The 22,008-nt window shown below is 43.7% G+C and overlaps 1 protein-coding gene and 1 long non-coding RNA gene across 3 annotated transcripts in view; one reads left to right on the top strand and one right to left on the bottom strand.

The window, feature by feature from the left end:
• LOC139552519 (leucine-rich repeat transmembrane protein FLRT1-like) overlaps positions 1-15,616 on the bottom strand; it is a 48,805-nt gene extending 33,189 nt beyond the window's left edge. Inside the window, exon 1 of one of the 2 annotated variants that reach the window (XM_071364328.1) lies at positions 14,972-15,616. The gene's annotated coding sequence lies outside the window, so the exon portion shown is untranslated. The remainder of the gene's footprint in view (positions 1-14,971) is intronic. The other variant, XM_071364327.1, reaches the window with a different exon arrangement.
• The window catches only part of LOC139552521 (uncharacterized), a 53,184-nt gene extending 32,753 nt beyond the window's left edge, over positions 1-20,431 (top strand). The window contains exon 3 of the long non-coding RNA XR_011670440.1: positions 18,845-20,431. This is a non-coding gene — a long non-coding RNA (uncharacterized lncRNA). The remainder of the gene's footprint in view (positions 1-18,844) is intronic.
• The last annotated feature ends 1,577 nt before the right edge of the window (positions 20,432-22,008 follow it).

Raw genomic sequence — 22,008 nt, 5'->3', positions numbered from 1 at the left:
TGTCACACAGCACAGACACGCCCCTTCTCCCCTGAGAGGAGAGATTCTGCTGCCGATCTCAGGACTGCCACACACTGGCACCCCCTTCAACACACACGCACGCACAAACACACACACACACAGTGTAATTGATGCGATGACTGGAAATAAACAGGCAATTTAAGTGCTAGACACCTCACTGCTCTCTCTCTCTCTCCTCACTGCTCTCTCTCTCCCTCCTCACTGCTCTCTCTCTCCCTCCTCACTGCTCTCTCTCTCCATCCTCACTGCTCTCTCTCACCCTCCTCTCTGTCTCCCTATCTCTCCCTCCTCTCAGCTCTCTCCCCTCTCTATACATCTCTGCTTCCTCTCTACCTCACTCCTCTAATGCTGAAGTCACACAGTCACACACAGGTGGAGCGAGGGAGGGGACAGGGTCAATGCACAGAGAAAAGTTTGGGAGAGGGAAACAGAGACGAAGGGAGGGATGGAGCAAGAGGGAGCGAAGCTGGGAGGGAGGCACTGGAGAAGGAAGTTAGGGGGAGAAGGAGGGAGAGAGAGAGCAGAGAAGGGAGAGAGAGAGCAAGAGGGAGAGAAGCTGGGAGGCTGGCACTAGGGGAGGGAGGGAGGGAGGGAGGGAGGGAGGGAGGGAGGGAGGGAGGGAGGGAGGGAGGGAGGGAGGGAGGGAGGGAGGGAGGGAGGGAGGGAGGGAGGGAGGGAAAGGGACAGAGGGCGTGCAGAGAACACAGGCTAATCTCATCTATGACTCATATTTGGATGACACCTTTAAATTACAACTTTCAACCCCTCAGGAGGGCGACAGGGTGGCATCCACTAAACCATAGTTGCCGCCTGTGTTCACAGGTTATTTGATCAATACAGACACTGTTTTTGGTCAATTCCACATTTTGGAGGGTGTGAAAAATGACATATCGGCTTCGATTGATGGTGCAGCAAGGTAGAGTGAGAGGAGAGCTGAGTGAGCAGCACTGTCTCTGACTTCCATTTAAAAGGTTGCATCCTCAGCTGTGTGTTATTCTGAGTTAATAATAAATGGGCTCTAATGATTTAATGGGTTTGCATGTTAACACATCCCATAGGCTTTGGGCTACTTGAGCCACCATACTGTACAATACACGCACTAACGGAGAAAGAGACTGAGGGATAGAAAGAGGCAGCAGAGAGAAACAAATGGAAGGAGACGGCAGTAAAGAGAGAATAGGGGGACATTGGGCAGAGTCCCCGTTTAATTCTCGAGGTCCTGATTCTCTCCCTCTGACGTAAAACATCCCTAATGTTTCTACATCTCAGTCTCCACATGCCCACTTGATTGACTTTTTGTCACTCTCCATCTGTCTCTTGTTTCGCTCCCTTTACTCTCCTATTTTTCTCTTTCAATTCCTTTTCTCTGCGGTCTACTCCAACAACCCCCCACTCCACTCTAACACTCTCTCTCGCTCGCTCTCTCTCTTTCTCTCTCTCTCTCTCTCTCTCTCCCCTCTCTCTGCCCCCCCCCCCCCCTCTCTCTCTCTCCCCTCTCTCTGTCCCCCCCCCCCCCTCTCTCTCCCCTGTCTCTCTCTCTCTGTGTCAACTTTCGTCTTGTGGGTCCTTTCCCACACTGACTACAATGCAATATTCCATTAGCTATATTGCAGATTTTACAATTGAAAGTGAGTGCAGCTCTTCCTTTAGTTCTTGAAAAGCTGCTAGTCATAAACCCACTCCCTTAATAACACAAAGGCAATGACTTCACTTCAATGTTGAGACAACTTCATATGTTTGCTAAGCTAGTATTTCTCTAATATTTCCAGACAGCGTGTATGCTGGAACAAATTCACACTCATATGGCTGACTATGAGTCCTCTACTGAAGCCTGTTAGCTGTCTGACACTTTTGAAAATTGTATATCAAGAATTCAGGTGGCACTCTGTATTATTTCTGTAAAATTGAGAATAGACATCTGCTATAGTGATACCACCCCCTCCCACCCCAGCAAGATGAGCTGCACAGTGACAGGCCTGTACAATACGTTCTCATAGGTATTCTGGTGATCCACTTTGGTTTTTACCAACATGTCTCTCTGTGTGACAATAGTATTCACCTGAACCTGACTACACACTGGAACATTTGTATTAGAGTATTAACAGAAATGCAGCATCCGGGGCCTCCAGAGTGGCGCAGCGGTCTAAGGCATTGCATCGCTATTCCATAACCACTGGGCACAGATGTCTATTTCACGTTGGTTCAATGTAATTTAATTGAAATGACGTGGTAACAACGTTGATTCAACCAGTGTGTGCCCAGATCCAATCCAAGTGTGGGAAGCAGCAGAAAAGTACATTTTTAAGCTACTTTATTAACCAGAGCTGATAAAGCGCGAGAGGAGGGAGAGAAGTGCAGTTCGAGCAAGCGGGAAGGGACTATACTGTGAGCGAGTGACACAGGGAGGAGGGAGCAAGAGACGAGAGACAGCAACCGACCAAGACACGCGCTATAGTAGACTAATAGCTGCCATAGCTAGGTTATTTATCATCAAATATAATTACGTTGTAACTGTCTTGACTGCATCAAACCGGGAGAAGCTAGTTAAGCTAGCTAACGTTAGCTAGCTAGCTAGGCTAACTGAGGCTGCAGTGCATGCGCTTTCTCATCCTACAGTTACAAATAACAACAACTCCATTCAGAATATTAAGTAGCGCCCTACCTGTTGGCTACTGGTCATTGTAGCCTATCCTTCTCCTTTAACTTTTAAATCCATAATTTTGATTCCATTTTCCATTGATTAGATACAGGGTAGGTTACTTTCTAAATATAATCCGTTCCAGTGTCCAAAACTGTAATCAGTAACGTAACCTTTGGATTACCCAAACTCAGTAACATAATCTGATTACATTCTGTTACTTTTAGATTACATTCCCCTTAATTAAGAGGCATTAGAAGAAGACAAAAATGTATGTTACAAACTGAACGACATCTATTGCAGGATAAATAAATGTTAAAGTTTACATAGCTGGCCATGTATGGATGTTAAATTTTACTTTATGGGTTGGTTATGTAGGCTCCTTGAAACCCATCGCTTTCTACTACATATAATAATACGATTAAATGATATCTTTACATTAAAAGTCTATCAGAATTCCAGTCATTCCATAAATGTTATACCTCTTGATCTTCAAGAATTGGACTTGGAATATGGAAGTATGGAAGTATAGATTAGCAAAATTGTTTTACATGAGCATGACCCCAAAACTAAGGACTTATTAGCCAGTCCTACACTGTTGTTTATAATTTTGTTGTCATGGAGGACTGATTGGGCTCAATGATTCAAGTTGAAAAATAAATGCTGTGCTCATAAAAAAACAATGATTGACAGGCAGCTTAAGCTTCTTGAATTCAACCATTATTGGGTTCAAATACACATTTAGATTTGTGAGCAGCCATCCACAACAACCACAATCCGTAAGGCGCAAATAACTAAATGAGAGAGCAGCACCATGTAGATATCAATAATAAGTGATATCCGTATCGCTGTAGAATACACCACTGCTGTCATCCTTACCTCCAAGCATATATTCAAGTTGAATAATCTTTGGATGCCGCCAGCAGTCTCACCATTGGAAGACACCATACTGTAGCCTACAAAAGCCTATTCCTGCACTTTTCCCACGATCACATCAAAAAAATGTGGTGTGTCATCATAGTGGTCTCTGACTTTTTCAATGCTGATTTGAATGTCATTTTTCGCAAACATCCTTTCTGAATTTAAAAGTAATCCTCGAAGTAATCATCTAGTTTTTCAAAAGTATCTATAATCCGATTACAATATTTTTGCTGGTAACGTAACGGATTACAGCTACCGTTTTTGTAATCCCTTACATGTAACGGATTACATGTAATCCGTTACTCCCCAACCCTGATTAGATATCTCCTAACTTTTGCCACACATGGAGCTAGGCTCTATGACTGTAGCCTATTGCCACTTTGATGACTCATGATTGGCCAACAACAAGCTACACGCGCCACGCTTCACTCTCGTGAAAAGCAAGAGCAGCAGCATAAATTATGAAATTTGTCTCTCTGTCTCTACTGCAGTAGTCGCATTCGAATCTGTACGGGCCCTTTTAGACAAGTCAGTTAAAACCATATCGGATCCGACCCAAACCCGTGACATTATTTAGAATTGTGGATCCGGATCCGCTCGGGTCCCAGATCGGTTCTCGGGTACAGGTGGTTCCGTGAAGACCTCCAGTATGGAAACACACCAGACTGAGAAATAAATAATTAGTGGTGGGACGTTTCATCCCAAGCCTCGTCCACATTTCACTCCGGCTATACAGGACAGAGAGCAAAAAAACAAACATCCAGGAGACACAACAGTGCCAATGAACTCCATTTGAACTCTGCGACATTTTCTGCACAACTGATCATTGTACTTCATTTCACAAACAAGACGAGAGAGTCTGAAGCATAAAAGATGACCAGAGAGTCTGAAGCACAGAGATGATTTCTCAATGGCAGGAGGGAACTTGGGATGGATGGAGGGAAGGAGAGAGGAATGAACCTGTCCAAGGTGCAGGAGGGACAGGTCTGTGTGGACATGGGCCTGTTTCTACTCGACACACACACATACATATGCCTCTCGGCACTGCTTTCCGGAAGGCCATCCACCTGCACCTGATCCAGTCTCATCTTCACAACAAATTGTGTTTGAATGGGACTTATTTCATTCAGGCCTGTCTTTGTTGTTGTGAATGCGATCTGCTAATGTAATCCAATTAGGTGCGGTCCTCTGCTTTATCTCATTATGTTAAGCTTCCTGTGACGGCTCGTCTACCGCTTAACACACATCATCCACTAAAACATGATTGATCGAGGGGTTGAATTGAAGGAATGATTGATTGGTCGGTTGGTAGAGAATATATCCCCATATGGCAAGTAAAACACAATTGTGGGTATAATTTATTTAGGGTTCAGATGAAGGGCGTAATTTGAGGTAATCCACACAGATGTCTCAGGGGGAAAACATCTGGACAGGCTGTGGGCTCAGTTACCTCGAAATAGCTCTCTAGTCTACATTAAGTCTACTGCCATATCCTCAAACTGTGGCTCAGAATGGGTCTCTCTGGAAAATGGTTGAGAAATAACCAGCAATATAGGGTAACTGATGGATTCCAAGAAACCATTACTCTACACTGCTCACCTTATTTATGAGTACAGGAAAATGTACTTTGTGATTGGTTGAATGCATTCTTCTTTCCCAGATACTTTATAGCCAGGCATAGGGAATACATAACTATTATCTACAATTTCCTGAGAAAACCCCCCCAAAAAGACAGTAATAGTTAGTAATAATAGTTTTATGAACACAACCTTTGAGTGTTGATCTGTAAGTGTTATAAACATCAGCATTTGATCTATGTTTTTAACCCAAGAACCTGTAGAGGTACTGGAGGAGTAAAGGTACTGAATGAGTAGAGGTACTGGAGGAATAGAGGTACTGGAGGAATAGAGTTACTGGAGGAATAGAGGTACTGGAGGAATAGAGGTACTGGAGGAGTAGAGGTACTGAATGAGTAGAGGTACTGGAGGAGTAGAGGTACTGGAGGAATAGAGGTACTGGAGGAATAGAGTTACTGGAGGAATAGAGGTACTGGTGGAATAGAGGTACTGGAGGAGTAGAGGTACTGGAGGAGTAGAGGTACTGGAGGAGTATAGGTATTGGAGGAATAGAGGTACTGGAGGAGTAGAGGTACTGGAAGCCTCAGGGGAGAAATCCTTGAAATGCAACTCACAACATCTGAATGCCAAGCAAGCCAAATTAGCTCAAACATGCCAGCTCGCCTGTCATTAATTAGTGTTGATGATAAAAATTGCGGTCACAATGATATCCATCTGATAGGGCAACTGGAAGGCATGCAAACTGTCTCACATCTCCACAGAGCCCTGGTAAATCCCGTTCTCTCTCTCTCTCTCTCTCTCTCTCTCTATCTCTCTCTCTCTCTCTCTCTCTCTCTCTCTCTCTCTCTCTCTCTCTCTCTCTTTCGCTCTCTCTGTATCGCTCTCTCTGTATCGCTCTCTCACTCTCTATCGCTCTCTCTCTGTATTGCTCTCTCAATCTTTATTGCTCTCCCTCTCTCTGTATTGCTCTCTCTCTCACTCTCTATCGCTCTCTCTCTCTCTGTATTGCTCTCTCACTCTCCATCTTTCTCTCTCTCTCTCTATCGTTCTCTCTCTCTATCACTCTTTCTCTCGCTCTCTCTCTCCTCTATTGTTCTCTCTCTCTCTCTATCACATCACTCTCTCTGTCTCTATCACTCTCTCTCTCTCTCTATGTCTCTGTATCCATCTATCTCACAACAAGTCCTCCTCCCTCTTTGTCTTCATCACTGTCTCTCCTCTCTCATCCCTCCATGTTCATCTTGATCCTGTCCTGTACTTCTTTTTATTTCTATTCCTGCCTCCCTCTAATCTGCTGCTGCATTGTGTGGTGGCTTTAATATGAAGTGTCTGACAAGCACTGCCTCTCTGTACTGTAATAATCCCGGATTACACATAGCTATTGAGTTCATGTGTTTACGTGTGTGTGCGTTTTACGAGTGGGAACTCACGTGGGTATGTTTCTGGGCACAACTGTAACAATGTATTAATGTGTGTGTGGGAAAGAGGGGGGGGGGTGGGGGAAGAGAGAGCAAGAGAGCGAGAGAGAGTGTGAGGGCATGCATATCCATTTATGTGTGGGCGCATGCATGGGCCTAATCTTGTACTATAATCTTGTCTGCTGCCACTCTACATTTGTGTAGCCATAATCTCATGTGTTTGCAATGGCTGGCATCTGTACTTTCATAATCTGGTGGAGAGGTCTGTAACCCAGCCCTCCAGAAAGCCCAGAGAGATCAAATCCACGTTTTTTAATACTGTTGTTAAGCCTCCAGCCCCCTCACTAACATCAAACCAACCCAAATGTCATGTCCCATTTGTGGAAGAGGGCTGAACATATCTCTGGGAATCTGAATCAACAGTCTGTCAGAATTGTGATATTAAAACCTTGCCATGAAGAGTTGATGAAATATAATTATCAGAACCAGACAGTCTGTGGAGAACATTCCTTATCAATACCTTCCAGAGTTGTCTGCAAGTTTAATCGATGAAACTTGCAACTGTATGTATGCTTTATGGCAGCGAGCTCAGTTTGATTTGAAGTACTTTACTCCAGGTGTTGATCACTTCAGATAAATTATGGGGTTTGAGGAAATTCTGCCTGAAATGGGGTTGTGATAGATGGCCAATATATCACGGCTAAGGGCTGTATCCAAGCACTCCGCGTTGCGTCCTCGATAAGAACAGCCCTTAGCTGTGGTATATTGGCAATATACCACACCCCCTCTGGCCTTATTGCTTAAACGTCTTCCTCTTACTTTTTGTGGTCACTCGGGAGCATCTAAAATAGTATGCCATTATACAATATTTCTTCTTATCTGTATGCAAGTCTCAAAACACTTGAGGGTTTCAGAGTCAAAATGCAGAATTTCCACTTCAGGCCAACATGCACTGCTGATATGCATTTAAGCTAATTATGGAAATATATTCTCACCTCTGCAGCAGTAGTGATGGTTTGGTCATTGTAATGCACAGAAAACAAAAAAACACTCATTTTCATTAGCAACAACTATATATCTTCCGAAAGTCTTCTTAAAACCAGCTGTAAGTGTGACACACCAATTAAAAATAAACAACCAACTGCATGTTCTGTTTTTAATCCTACACTTAATCAACAGTAATTATGCATTCTTCAAAAGTCTCATGTGACTTTCCTGGACCAATTAACTAGTATGGCGGTGCTCCAATATATCTAAGGAATAAGGTAAAATGAGCTTTACTGTTCAACTTAAAGGACCTGAGGTACTACATGCTGTACAGAATGGTCTGTAGCATGCTAAAGTGATCTGAGCATGTGTTCCTTGTGTAAATTGTTGAATTAATGGGGTCAATGCACTAAAGGGCTAGACCAGGAGAGCAGGGATTCAAATCGACTGTACTCACTAATGTCGGGGCTTTTGAGGAAGGAGACACTCGGCTCAGCCAGTGTGGTCTTCATATACTGAGTCTACTTTATCAATAATAGAGTTCTGAATCCAGTTACTATAATCCAGTTTCTCAATAGGGTGCAGCATATTTATTGTGAACTCTGACTGCATACAGGACTGCATGTACATAATACAGTCACTTATAAGAAATCCCGCTATGCCCCCCGACGACCCATCAAACAGGCAAAGCGTCAAAATAAGACTAAGATCAAATCGTACTACACCGGCTCCGACGCTCGTCGGATGTGGCAGGGCTTGCAAACTATTACAGACTACAAAGGGAAGCACAGCTGAGAGCTGCCCAGTGACACAAGCCTACCAGATGAGCTAAATTACCTCTATGCTCGCTTCGAGGCAAGTAACACTGAAACATGCATGAGAGCATCAGCTGTTCCGGACGACTGTGTGATCACGCTCTCCGCAGCCGATGTGAGTAAGACTTTTAAACAGGTCAACATTCACAAGGCCGCAGGGCCAGACAGATTACCAGGACGTGTACTCCGAGCATGCACTGACCAACTGACAAGTGTCTTCACTGACATTTTCAACCTCTCCCTGTCTGAGTCTGTAATACCAACATGTTTCAAGCAGACCACCATAGTCCCTGTGCCCAAGAACACGAAGGTAACCTTCCTAAAGGACGACCGACCCGTAGTTCTCACGTCTGTAGCCATGAAGTGCTTTGAAAGGCTGGGCATGGCTCACATCAACACCATTATCCCAGAAACCCTAGACCCACTCCAATTTGCATACCGCCCTAACAGATCCACAGATGATGCAATCTCTATTGCACTCCACACTGCCCTTTCCCACCTGGACAAAAGGAACACCTATGTGAGAATGCTATTCATTGACTACAGCTCAGCGTTCAACACCATAGTGCCCTCAAAGCTCATCACTAAGCTAAGTACCCTGGGACTAATCACCTCCCTCTGCAACTGGATCCTGGACTTCCTGACGGGCCGCCTCCAGGTGGTAAGGGTAGGTAACAACACATCCCCTCAGGGGTGCGTGCTCAGTCCCCTCCTGTACTCCCGGTTCACGCATGACTGCACGACCAGGCACGACTCCAACACCATCATTAAGTTTGCAGATGACACAACAGTGGTAGGCCTGATCACCGACAACAACGAGACAGCCTATAGGGAGGAGGTCAAAGACCTGGCCGTGTGGTGCCAGGACAACAACCTCTCCCTCAACGTGATCAAGACAAAGGAGATGATTTTGGACTACAGGAACAGGAGGACCGAGCATGCCCCCATTCTCATCGATGGGGCTGCAGTGGAGCAAGTTGAGAGCTTCAAGTTCCTTGGTGTCCACATCACCAACAAACTAACATGGTCCAAGCACACCAAGACAGTCGTGAAGAGGGCACGACAAAACCTATTCCCCCTCAGCAGACTGAAAGGATTTGGCATGGGTCCTCAGATCCTCAAAAGGTTCTACAGCTGCACCATCGAGAGCATCCTGACTGGTTGCATCACTGCCTGGTATGGCAACTGCTTGGCCTCTGACCGCAAGGCACTACAAAGGGTAGTGCATACGGCCCAGTACATCACTGGGGCCAAGCTTCCTGCCATCCAGGACCTCTATACCAGGCGGTGTCAGAGGAAGGCCCTAGAAATTGTCAAAGACTCCAGTCACCCTAGTCATAGACTGTTCTCTCTGCTACCGCATGGCAAGCCATACCGGAGCGCCAAGTCTAGGTCCAAGAGGCTTCTAAACAGCTTCTACCCCCAAGCCATACGACTCCTAAACATCTAATCACATGGCTACCCAGACTATTTGCATTGCACCCCCCCACCCCCTCTTTTACACTGCTACGACTCTCTGTTATTATCTATACATAGCCACTTTAATAACTCTACCTACATGTACATATTACCTCAATTACCTCGACTAACCGGTGCCCCCGCACATTGACTCTGTACCGGTACCCCCTGTATATAGCCTCGCTATTGTTATTTTACTGCTGCTCTTTAATTATTTGGTATTTTATTTCTTATTCGTATTTTATTAGTTTGAAAAAAAAGATTCTTAAAACTGCATTGTTGGTTAAGGCTTGTAAATAAGCATTTCACTGTAAGGTCTACACCTGTTGTATTCGGCGCATGTGACAAATACCATTTGATTTGATTTGTATGCTCCATTAAGTGTGTACGGTTTGAGTGTGTGTGAAAAAGGGAGAGTGAGTGAGCGATAGAGAGCTGTGTATGAATTAGTTATGTTCTATGTGTATGTCTCTGGGAGTTGGCAAATGTCTGTACTTGTGCTGGCATGTCCACTGTGCCCTACTGGCTGCCAGCTGTCACTGAGTGAGAGAAGAGGGTGGAGGAGAAGAGAAGAGAGGGATAGAGGGAGGGAGGGGTGTCAATGTGAAGACACAAACCCTAAGTCTCTCGTTCTCTCTTTCCTCTCATTTTTCACCTTCCTGATGACATCAGCAACAAGGCTGCTCAGAGGCAGAGAGAGAGAGAGAGAGAGAGAGAGAGAGAGAGAGAGAGAGAGAGAGAGAGAGAGAGAGAGAGAGAGAGAGAGAGAGAGAGAGAGAGAGAGAGAGAGAGAGAGAGAGAGAGAGAGAGAGAGAGAGAGAGAGAGAGAGAGAGAGAGAGAGAGAGAGAGAGAGAGAGAGAGAGAGAGAGAGAGAGAGAGAGAGAGAGAGAGAGAGAGAGAGAGAGAGAGAGAGAGAGAGAGAGAGAGAACAGACAGACAGACAGACAGACAGACAGACAGACAGACAGACAGACAGACAGACAGACAGACAGACAGACAGACAGACAGACAGACAGACAGACAGACAGACAGACAGACAGACAGACAGACAGACAGACAGACAGACAGACAGACAGACAGACAGACAGACAGACAGAGAGACAAAAATAGGGAAGAGATTATGAGAGGAAGAGAGAGAAAGGGGGGAGAATGGTTTGACAGAAAGTTGCAACTGCCTATTACTGCTAATGCTAATATAAGGCCAGGGTAAGGAATGATTATGCATGGACACTGCCACTTCAGCTATGTCTCAAGGTTTAATTAGAGTAAGCTACACAACTTCAGGGGACAAATAAAATATAAGGAGAAATCATATGAACAGAAAGCTGGTACCTGTTATGGCGCCAAACCCTAAACTGAAGACATATCCCAGAAACCACTGATCTTTATACCCAGGGCAATGGCATCCGGTATCACAATGAAGGTCATCCAATAGCGGTCCCAGAGTAACAATACTGAACATTGAGTAGTAATGTAATTAGCATATCATAGTCCTGGTAAATACAGATGCTGATTAAACTGATGGCTACGTTCATGTATGCAGAGGGACTCAGTGACATTTAAAGATAATAATAATATGCTATTATTCATTATGCACACATTTGCATCACTGTGTTTGCATGGGGAACTAGGTGTTCACCTCTCTCCGTTAAAATGCCCATATTCCGATGACTTCACTGAGTAATAAGGACAAACTGTCCGAGAATAAATGTGGTTCCACTCTCTGTATAAATAGAAAAACCCAGGATTGTCTAACAGACCCAAATGACACCAGCAAAACTCAGCCATAATAACACAGCTAAAATGGGAGGAATTTATATTCTGAGTCGGAGAGTTAAGAAAGGTACATTTGCATGAAAAATCAAGACCCATTCCCAAAGCGATTCATTCATTCCTGCGTGCCTCCAGCCCCATTCTAGTATAGTCCATTTAGCGAAGGAAGAAAGGAAGGAAGGAAGGAGTGTGATTGATGGCTCATAATGGTGCCTGCTGTTCTGCCACTCAATGGATAAGGTGCTGTACTTAAGCCATTGTCAATACCTGGGGAATTTCTCTCTGATTTTAATACCATCCTCCAACAGCCATAAATGATGCAAATGCCCATCTATGGAGGAACAGACAGAGGTAAAGGGAGAGAGAGGAGAGAGGGAAGGACATGGAGCAAATGAGAAAGAGAGAAATGGAGAAGGAAGGCTGATGGGGTCCAGTAGAGAGAAGGGGCTCAGGGGGGAATTGAGCCTCAAAAAGACTAGAAAAATCATTACACTGCAACTAATACACCTACAGGCATTTAGAGCTGCTTTGTTGTGATGGAAAACCTTAAGAAGAACCTAAACTCTCACCACGTAAAAATGTCAAGGAAAAGAAATCTCACAAAGAATGTGTTCCTCGATGGCCTGTATGTATCCATGTTTTCCAAAGCTAAACCTGTTGGGGCCAGTGTCAGTCAATCTCCCCAATGTGTTGCTGTATGAAATAACACACGTTGTTGAGTAAAGAGGTGGGACTCGATTTGAGTAAAGGGGTGGGACTAGAGTTGAGTAAAAGGGTGGGACTAGAGTTGAGTAAAGGGGTGGGACTAGGCTTGAGTAAAGGGGTGGGACTAGATTTGAGTAAAAGGGTGGGAATAGAGTTGAGTAAAGGGGTGGGACTAGGCTTGATTAAAGGGGTGGGACTAGAGTTGAGTAAAAGGGTGGGACTAGAGTTGAGTAAAGGGGTGGGACTAGGTTTGAGTAAAGGGGTGGGACTAGGTTTGAGTAAAGGGGTGGGACTAGGGTTGAGTAAAGGGGTGGGACTAGGGTTGAGTAAAAGGGTGGGACTAGAGTTGAGTAAAGGGGTGGGACTAGGGTTGAGTAAAGGGGTGGGACTAGGTTTGAGTAAAGGGGTGGGACTAGGGTTGCAAAAGTCTGGTAACTTTCCCAAAATTCCCATAAATCCCGGTGGCGGTTTCCCGGATTTTCAGTTTAATCCATCCCTAATCCAGGGATCGTCCAACCGGTATTTCTGGAAAACTGGGAAATTTACCACCCTAATTTATATTTAACCTTTATTTAACTAGGCAAGTAAGCTAAGAACAAATAATTTCTTAGAATGACAACCTAGCAACAGTGGGTTAACTGCCTTGTTCAGGGGCAGAAAGACAGATCTTTACCTTGTCAGCTCGGGGATTCAATCTAGCAATCTTTCGGTTACTGGCCCAACACGCTAACCACTAGGTTACCTGCCAACCCTGTAAGGTCTACACTCTAGGTAGGACTGACACTGAGCAGAGGATATTTGGTGCGAGGCTGAAATACACTTTATATACAAAAGTATTTGGACACCCCTTCAAATTAGAGGATTCGGCTAGTTCAGCCACACAGTTGCTAACAGGTCTATAAAATCAAGCACACAGCCATGCAATCTCCATAGACAAACATTTGCCGTAGAATTGCCTTACTGGAGAGCTGCCTCTGGAAGCAACGTCAGCACAAGAACTGTTCGTCGGGAGCTTCATGAAATGGGTTTCCATGGCTGAGCAGCCGCACACAAACCTAAGATCACCATGTGCAATGCCAAGCATCGGCTGGAGTGGTGTAAAGCTCACTGCCATTGGGTTCTGGAGCAGTGGAAACGCGTTCATTGGAGTGATGAATCACGCTTAACCATCTGGCAATCCGATTGAAGAATCTTGGTTTGGCGGATGCCAGGAGAACGCTTCTTGCACCAATGTATAGTGCCAACTGTAAAGTTTGGCGGAGGAGGAATAAGGAACGGAGGAGGAATGGAGCTGTTTTTCATGGTTCGGGCCCCTTAGTTCCAGTGAAGATAAATCTTACAGCATACAATGACATTCTAGACAATTCTGTGCTTCCAACTTTGTGGCAACAGTTTGGGGAAAGCCCTTTCCTGATTCAGCATGACAATGCCTCCGTGCACAAAGCGAGGTCCATACAGAAATGGTTTGTCGAGATCGGTGTGGAAGAACTTCACTGCCCTGCACAGAGCCCTGACCTCAACCCCATCAAACCCATTTGGGATGAATTGGAACCTCGACTGCGAGCCAGTCCTAATCACCCAACATCAGTGCCCGACCTCACTTATGCTCTTGTGGCTGAATGGAAGCAAGTCCCTGCAGCAATGTTCCAACATCTAGTGGAAAGCCTTTCCAGAAGAGTGGAGGCTGTAAAATGGGAACTAATCCGTATTAATGCCCATGATTTTGGAATGAGATGTTCGATGAGCAGGTGTCCACATACTTTTGGTCATGTTGTGTATATATGGGCTGTAATCTTTAAACCACAAGTGAGCCTGCAGAATCCAAGGGATAGCCCTATGATTTATATTCCAATGGTATTTATCATCATTACACATTGATATTTCAGTTAGTTGGTTTAGTCAAGCAATTTAAATATGTACATTTGGGCTGTTGCTGACCTGGACACTTGTAAGTGGGATATTCTAAAGGCGCTATGTGCCAGGTCGTCGAGCCTTTCAACCTTTACTGGTACCCCCATAGGCCTGTCATAGACGGGAGTATGCCTAAAAGGATACAACAGTATCACAGAAAATGTGTTCCATTGCCACAACCAACTTCATCGTTACCATGGGCTACAGCACCCTGGTTGACTGTCTTCCTGCTAATATGCCGCATTAATAAATTAAAAAACGCGCGCAAACATAAACACACAAGGAGAATTTGTCACGCACAGGTAACCTACACGGGAAGTAACCGCTCTCCACTATCCCAACTTGTTCGTGCGGCCATTACCGCCTGTATAGGCAAAATGAAATGTAATTTAAACGTTCTATGGGCTATTCAAGTGTGCGTGAATTTGTAACCTTAGCCGTGGTATATTGGCTATATACCACACCCCCTCGGGCCTTAGTGCTTAAGTTAGTCATATGGAAAAAGCATACGTTTGAAAAAATCGCTTGATTTTTTTGTTAATATGCAAAATGTGCAAGAGGCTCACCACATTTACTGCATTTGTGTATTTAGTAGCCTAGCCTACTTTATCAAGACAGACACCACTGGTACCTTTGACTTGTCAAGACAGTCTATAAGCAAGCCTCACCCAAACTGATGCACAATGGAATAAGTGCAATAGCTAGGCTACTGACAATCCTCCCCTGGCAAAACGATCAACATTCACCTTACCGCCTTTACACCAGTCGTCTTTTTCTCCCAGGCTTTCTTTTGTGCGCCTCACAGAGCGTTGTTCAGGCAATTTGCAGGTTCGTCCCGATGCCCTCCAGAAGCAGACGAAACGACAAAATCGCCCTTGCTTGTAGTTCCAAATTAAGTCGCCAGCGTCAAGTGTGGATCAGTCACTCACCATCATTATAATAATGTGCTGCCAAGTCTCTCTATCTCTCTCTCTCTTAGCAACCTACCTCCCTCTGCCCTTTTCAAATATCCTCCCGCTGCGACATAGCCTACAGTAAATGTGCAGTCATAATGGAAATAAATCAAATAGGTTATGCCAAGACAGCTGGACCGCTCTGATCAACTTGTGCGTTAGGTGATAAGAATTTGTGATTACTCATTAATCATATTCACTCCCTAGATTATTTTCCTCGAAGTTCTCAGCCCCCGTAATTTTTCGATGGCATAGCCGAAATTAAAATGAAACGTGATGTATTTACCCTCTTCCTCTCTCTGCACTGACCATTGTCGCTGACGCTCTGGTAAGGGTTTCGGGGATGTAGAGCGGGAGAATAGGGTGGAAGGGGTGCTGAAGGAAAGCAAGTGAGATTGACTCTGCTGTTGCGAGGATGGGGTGGTCAAAGGAGAGAGATGACTTTGTCTGTGCCTGAAAAGAGATGTGACCTCTCTCTCTCGCTCGCTCTCTCTCGATGTCTCTCTTTCTCTCTAACATGAAGACATGTCAAATGTGGTTAATCATTCCCATATCTATAGTATTTCCCCCCCACATAGACCTATATTTATTTATTTAAGTGTGTGTACTTGAGTAAATTTGCGTCTGCTGTTTTCAGAAGGAAATTACAAAAAAGAAAGACACAAATTGAAAACATGCACAGCATAATATCTAATTCATTCTAACCACAATGACCGACTTTCCTTTGAAAATAATAAAATACAAACTTCACATTGTAAACATCGGCATACCGTTCACCCATCTAGTCATGTCAGATCCGTGATTAGTCTACAACAACAGAAAGAGGAAGGGCTGAAGGAGGGAAGAGTGCAGTTTCAGAGTATTGGAACAGGACAGAGCCGATTTGGAGGATGAATGTGGATGATAGATTCCCCAACATGGCGGTCAGACAAAGCTGGAACAGGGTGTTTTCCAGGTTAACGAGAGGTTGGACATCTGTTGCAGTCCACTGATTAGGGTGGACCTCAGAACACCTAAGACTCTGTTTGGCTCACAGGGTGGGCTTAGCCTCCCCCTTGGAAAACGTCATCCTGTGATGTTTTTGCAAAAAGATAAGCATCACAACATATGATGTTTATGACAATACATTGCAGTCAATGGTAAAAGATGAGCTTCAACCAATTGACTACATTATGAATGCCTATGGACATGACACCCTCCTTCTCTCTCTCTCTCTCTCTCTCTCTCTCTCTCTCTCTCTCTCTCTCTCTCCCTCTCTCTCACTCATTTCTCTCTTTCACCCTACTCTCTCCCTCCTCGCTCCCACCTCCATATCTCTCGCCTAAATAGACCCATTCACAGGCAGACAGAGAGAGTTAGACCAACTTTAAATTCAACCCTGAACTTAACTCTAACCCTAGCTTCATGTCCACATCCCTGCTCAAATCTTACTCTAACCTCAACCCTAAACCTGACCCTAACCCTAGCTTCATGTCTACATCCCGGCTCAACCCTAACCCTAACCATAACTCTAAACCTTAGGTTTGTCTCCACATCTTGGCTCAACACTAACCCAAACCCTCCACATCTTGGCTCAGCTCAACCTTAACCCTAACCCCCAGGGTTTGAGGTTGGAGTTAGGGTTGAGCCGGAAGTGTAACTGAATCTGGGTTAGGGTTAGGGTTAGGGCCTATCTGCCTTTTGTGTGTCCTGTTTGTCTGTCTGCTTTTTATGTGTCCTGTCTGTCTGCCTGCCTCCCTGCGTGCCTGTCTGCCTGCCTGCCTGTCTGTCTGCCTTTTGTGTGTTCTGTCAGTCTGCCTCTCTGTCTGCCTGCCTGTCTATCTATCTGTCTGTCTGTTTGTGAGTGAGTGAATATGCCTGCCTGCCTGCCTGCCTGCCTGCCTGCCTTCCTGTTTGCCTGCCTGAAAGCTATGATCCCTTATTTATGTCACTTGTTAAATCCACTTCAATCAGTGTGGATGAAGGAGAGGAGACGGGTTAAAAAATGATTTTTGTCTACCAAAACCTCCTATTGTGTACCTTAGCACCTTCTGTCTACCAAAACCTACTATTGTGTACCTTAGAACCTTCTGTCTACCAAAATCTACTATTGTGTACCTTAGTACCTTCTGTCTACCAAAACCTACTATTGTGTACCTTAGTACCTTCTGTCTACCAAAACCTACTATTGTGTACCTTAACACCTTCTGTCTACCAAAACCTACTATTGTGTACCTTAACACCTTCTGTCTACCAAAATATACTATTGTGTACCTTAGCACCTTCTGTCTACCAAAATATAATATTGTGTACCTTAGAACCTTCTGTCTACCAAAATCTACTATTGTGTACCTTAGTACCTTCTGTCTACCAAAATCTACTATTGTGTACCTTAGAACCTTCTGTCTACCAAAATCTACTATTGTGTACCTTAGAACCTTCTGTCTACCAAAATCTACTATTGTGTACCTTAGAACCTTCTGTCTACCAAAATCTACTATTGTGTACCTTAGAACCTTCTGTCTACCAAAATCTACTATTGTGTACCTTAGAACCTTCTGTCTACCAAAATCTACTATTGTGTACCTTAGAACCTTCTGTCTACCAAAACCTACTATTGTGTACCTTAGAACCTTCTGTCTACCAAAATCTACTATTGTGTACATTAGAACCTTCTGTCTACCAAAATCTACTATTGTGTACCTTAGCACCTTCTGTCTACCAAAATCTACTATTGTGTACCTTAGTACCTTCTGTCTACCAAAATCTACTATTGTGTACCTTAGCACCTTCTGTCTACCAAAACCTACTATTGTGTACCTTAACACCTTCTGTCTACCAAAACCTACTATTGTGTACCTTAGCACCTTCTGTCTACCAAAACCTACTATTGTGTACCTTAGTAGTGCTTCCCTTCCTTTTTTTCTACAAGGATTTTTAAGCTTTGAGACAATTGAGACATGGATTGTGTATGTGTGCCATTCAGAGGGTGAATGGGCAAGACAAAATATTGAAGTGCCTTTGAACGAAGTATGGTAGTAGGTGCCAGGCACACCGGTTTGTGTCAAGAACTGCAACGCTGCTGTGTTTTTCACACTCAACAGTTTCCTGTGTGTATCAAGAATAGTCCTCCACCCAAAAAACATCCAGCCAACTTGACACAACTGTGGGAAGCATTGGAGTCAACATGGGCCAGCATCCCTGTGGAAAGCTTTCGACACCTTGTAGAGTCCATCCCCAGACGAATCAAGGCTGTTCTGAGGGAAAATGGGGGGTGGGGGTGGAGGGGGGGGGGGGGGGGGTGCAACTCAACACTAGGAAGGTGATCCTAATGTTTGGTATACTCAGTGTAAGCTTCAACCCTGTGACACTCTGTCACGTCCTGACCATAGAGAGCCTTTATTTTCTATGGTGGGGTAGGTCAGGGCGTGACTGGGGGTTAGTCTAGTTTATTCTTTCTATGTGGGGTTCTAGTTTTTTTGTTTTTCTATGTTGGTGATTTTGTATGATTCCCAATTAGAGGCAGCTGGTAATCGTTGTCTCTAATTGGGGATCATATTTAGGTAGCCTTTTTTCCACCTGTGGTTTGTGGGATATTGTTTATGTGTAGTTGCATGTTAGCACTCCATTGTCGTTTCGTTTATTTCTTAATTGTTTTGTTTTGTTTTGTGTGTTTCTCTATTAAAGATGTGGAACCCAGATCACGCTGCACGTTGGTCCGAGTATGCTTCCAACGATCGTGACACACTCATCTTTTCTCATTGACTGCAACGTATTGACATAAACATTATTGACAGAAATGCTTTTTGCATAAATATCACAGGATTACGTTTTTAGGCTGGTAATAGACTGTACAGCAAAGTGTGTGTTGTGAACCCCACAGGTAAGCAGCATGCTCAGAACAATGTTTTTTATTTTATTACATTTTTTACAATTAAGTTAATGTTTTATGACCTGATACATTGCCAGCGGTAGATGGGCTGGTTTTCTATTTTATCACACAGTGTGATTGGATGAGGTGCAGAGGCAATCTTTCCCTCCAGCCCAGACAGTGTGACTGCCTTCAACTTGAGAGAGGGCAATTTTGATGCAATTTGTCTGGAGATAAGATAGCATTCCTAAAATGTCCTTAGGGCATATTGCATAGCATACTGTTGCTGCTGTACTATATGACTCATTTCCTATAATAGAACGTCATCAGATATTCCATGAATAATTACAACACTTCAATGTAACATTGAAATGCAATAAAAAACATTTAGAGATGAAACACATATGACAAGATCAACGCACAGACATTCACAATACTACACTCACACAGTTTCAGGGATTTAATATGCATAGAATTACAGTTAGTAGGATGGAATGCTCTGCTGGGTACATCAAATTGAAATAAAGTATGAGAAACTTGGTTTTAACCATTTATGACAAATTAGAGTCACAATTGGAAACTGTATCAGTGAATGTCATTTAAGTGTTCCTCCATTATGAAGCTTTGAAAATGTGTTTGAGTTGTTGGCTGTTGTAACCCACAGTGATACAGCTAACTTATAATGCTTCTCTGGATGCTCAGATATATTACAAGTCAAATGTAACCAGGGTTGGGTAGGTAACTCTCTAAATGTAATCCATTACAGTTACTAGTTACCTGTCCAAAATTGTAATCGGTAACGTAACTTTTTAAATGACCCACTCAGTAACATAATCGGATTACTTTCAGTTACTTTTGGATTACTTTCCCCTTAAGATATATTAGAAGATGACTAAAAAGATCCACCAAAAGCATTTGATGTGTTATCATAGTGGTCTGACATCATAGTGGTCTGACATCATAGTGGTCTCTGACAGGTGGTTGTCATTTGGTGTGTCATCATAGTGCTCTCATAGTGAATTTAATATAATTGAGAAAACCGAAAGGTGTCATAATGTATTTTTTCGCAAACATCCTTTCTGAATTTAAAAGTAATCCAAGAAGCAATCATCTAGTTTTTCAAGATGTATCTTTAATCCGATTACAATATTTTTGGTGGTAACTTAACTGATTACAAGTTGCTGATTACAAGATTACATGTAATCAGAATCTCCTCAACCCTGAATGTAACCCACGTAAATTGTACCCCTATCATATGAAGGATTAACTGTATATGTGCTGCAAGCACTTACTGTTAGTATGTAGGTACAGTATGTAATAAGCTTGCCTAGTATGTAGTCCCATAGGGAGACATTCAGATACATCAGCTTGAGTGATTATATGAATACATTTTTCTCTCCTTTTCCTCCCTTTCTTTCTTTCGCTCACTTTTTGCATTTGTTTGTTTCTCTTTGCTGCAGGAATGCATAGGGAAGAAGAAACAGAGATAAAGATTGGCTATGGCACGTCATTGTTTTTCCTCCTGTTATGTCAGAACAATTAAAGAGTGGAATTGACAATCACAAGCAATTAAACTGAGAGCAGTAGCAGCACTGCAGAGGGAGGAGGAAAAGATGGATGGAAGAACAGGAGGCTAGGACTTGTACATCTTACATCATAGCAGGAACATTTTCGTAATAGTCTCAATGGGCATGTAAACAAGGGAGTGAGCGAGAGAGAAAGAGAGAGAAAGAGAGAGCGAGAGAGAGAGAGAGAGAGGGAGCGGGGACATGGGGCCTAAACAACAACCATCTAATATAATTGTTTTGAGCATCATCTAAGTAAAGTTAAGTGTAAATAAAGACAGTTTCATGGTTTAGCTAATTTTCTTATTTTCTGAAAATAACAGTGTAACAGTGCAAACATTAACTTGTGTAAATGCTAAATGTGCACACTGTTGAGTACATTCAGACCCTTAGTCCATGTTGTGAGACAGGCTTCCATATCCAGGAAAATAGCAGCATCTCAACACATCCTTTCCCAGCCGTCATTACATCATCTTCCCGTCTCTTCCTCTCACTCAGTCTGTACATCTCTTTCTATTTATCTCTCTCTTTCAATCATTTAAAACATGTTTTATCTTTTTGCCACTTGTCAATATTGCAGTGACAGACTAAAGGGAGAGAGAGAGGTGCCACCAGAGACAAATAAAGCCATCTCCCTCCTCTCCATAATTAACTTGGCTTCAGTAACTAGCCTTTGGGCCTTGCCATTGCCATGGCTACCCCCCATCCCCAATATTTTCAACTGTGTCTGTGCTTGGATAGTCCCTCCTCCTCTCTATTGCACTCCCCCCCGTCTTTTTTGCACACACACACACACACACACACACACACACACACACACACACACACACACACACACACACACACACACACACACACACACACACACACACACACACACACACACACACACACACACACACACACACACACACACACACACACACGTAGCCTGCCTATCATTGTAATAAGGATTCACAACTCAAACCGAAGCCTACATTTTAGTCATTTAGCAGACACTCTTATCCAGAGCGACTTAGAGTAGCAATCAGTGTTAAGCGCATTGCTCAAGGGCACGTCAACATTTTTTCACCTAGTCGGCTCTGGGATTCAAACCAGAAACCTTCCAGTTACTGGGCCAACGGTCTTAACCATAAGGCTACCTGCTGCCCCAGCCTAGTCTTTGGACTCATGTAGTTTTGAATCTCAGCAAACCTCATATTGCACAGATGTAGGATCTTAATTTGATCACTCTTTTGTTGCTGACAATGTTCCTGCTCAGCAGGAAATGCAGATGAGCTTCTTGATTTACATAAAGTCACTGAAATCCCACACTAACACATGGCTATATTAAGAGTATTGCACTTTTCATGTAGCCTACTTTTGGCCAGCCGATAGCCTAACCACCGATCAAGCAACATTATGGACTAAACGTT

Source organism: Salvelinus alpinus, chromosome 24, assembly GCF_045679555.1.
Source record: "Salvelinus alpinus chromosome 24, SLU_Salpinus.1, whole genome shotgun sequence".
Taxonomy (NCBI): Eukaryota; Metazoa; Chordata; class Actinopteri; order Salmoniformes; family Salmonidae; genus Salvelinus; species Salvelinus alpinus.
This window is presented reverse-complemented; position numbering and strand designations above follow the sequence as displayed.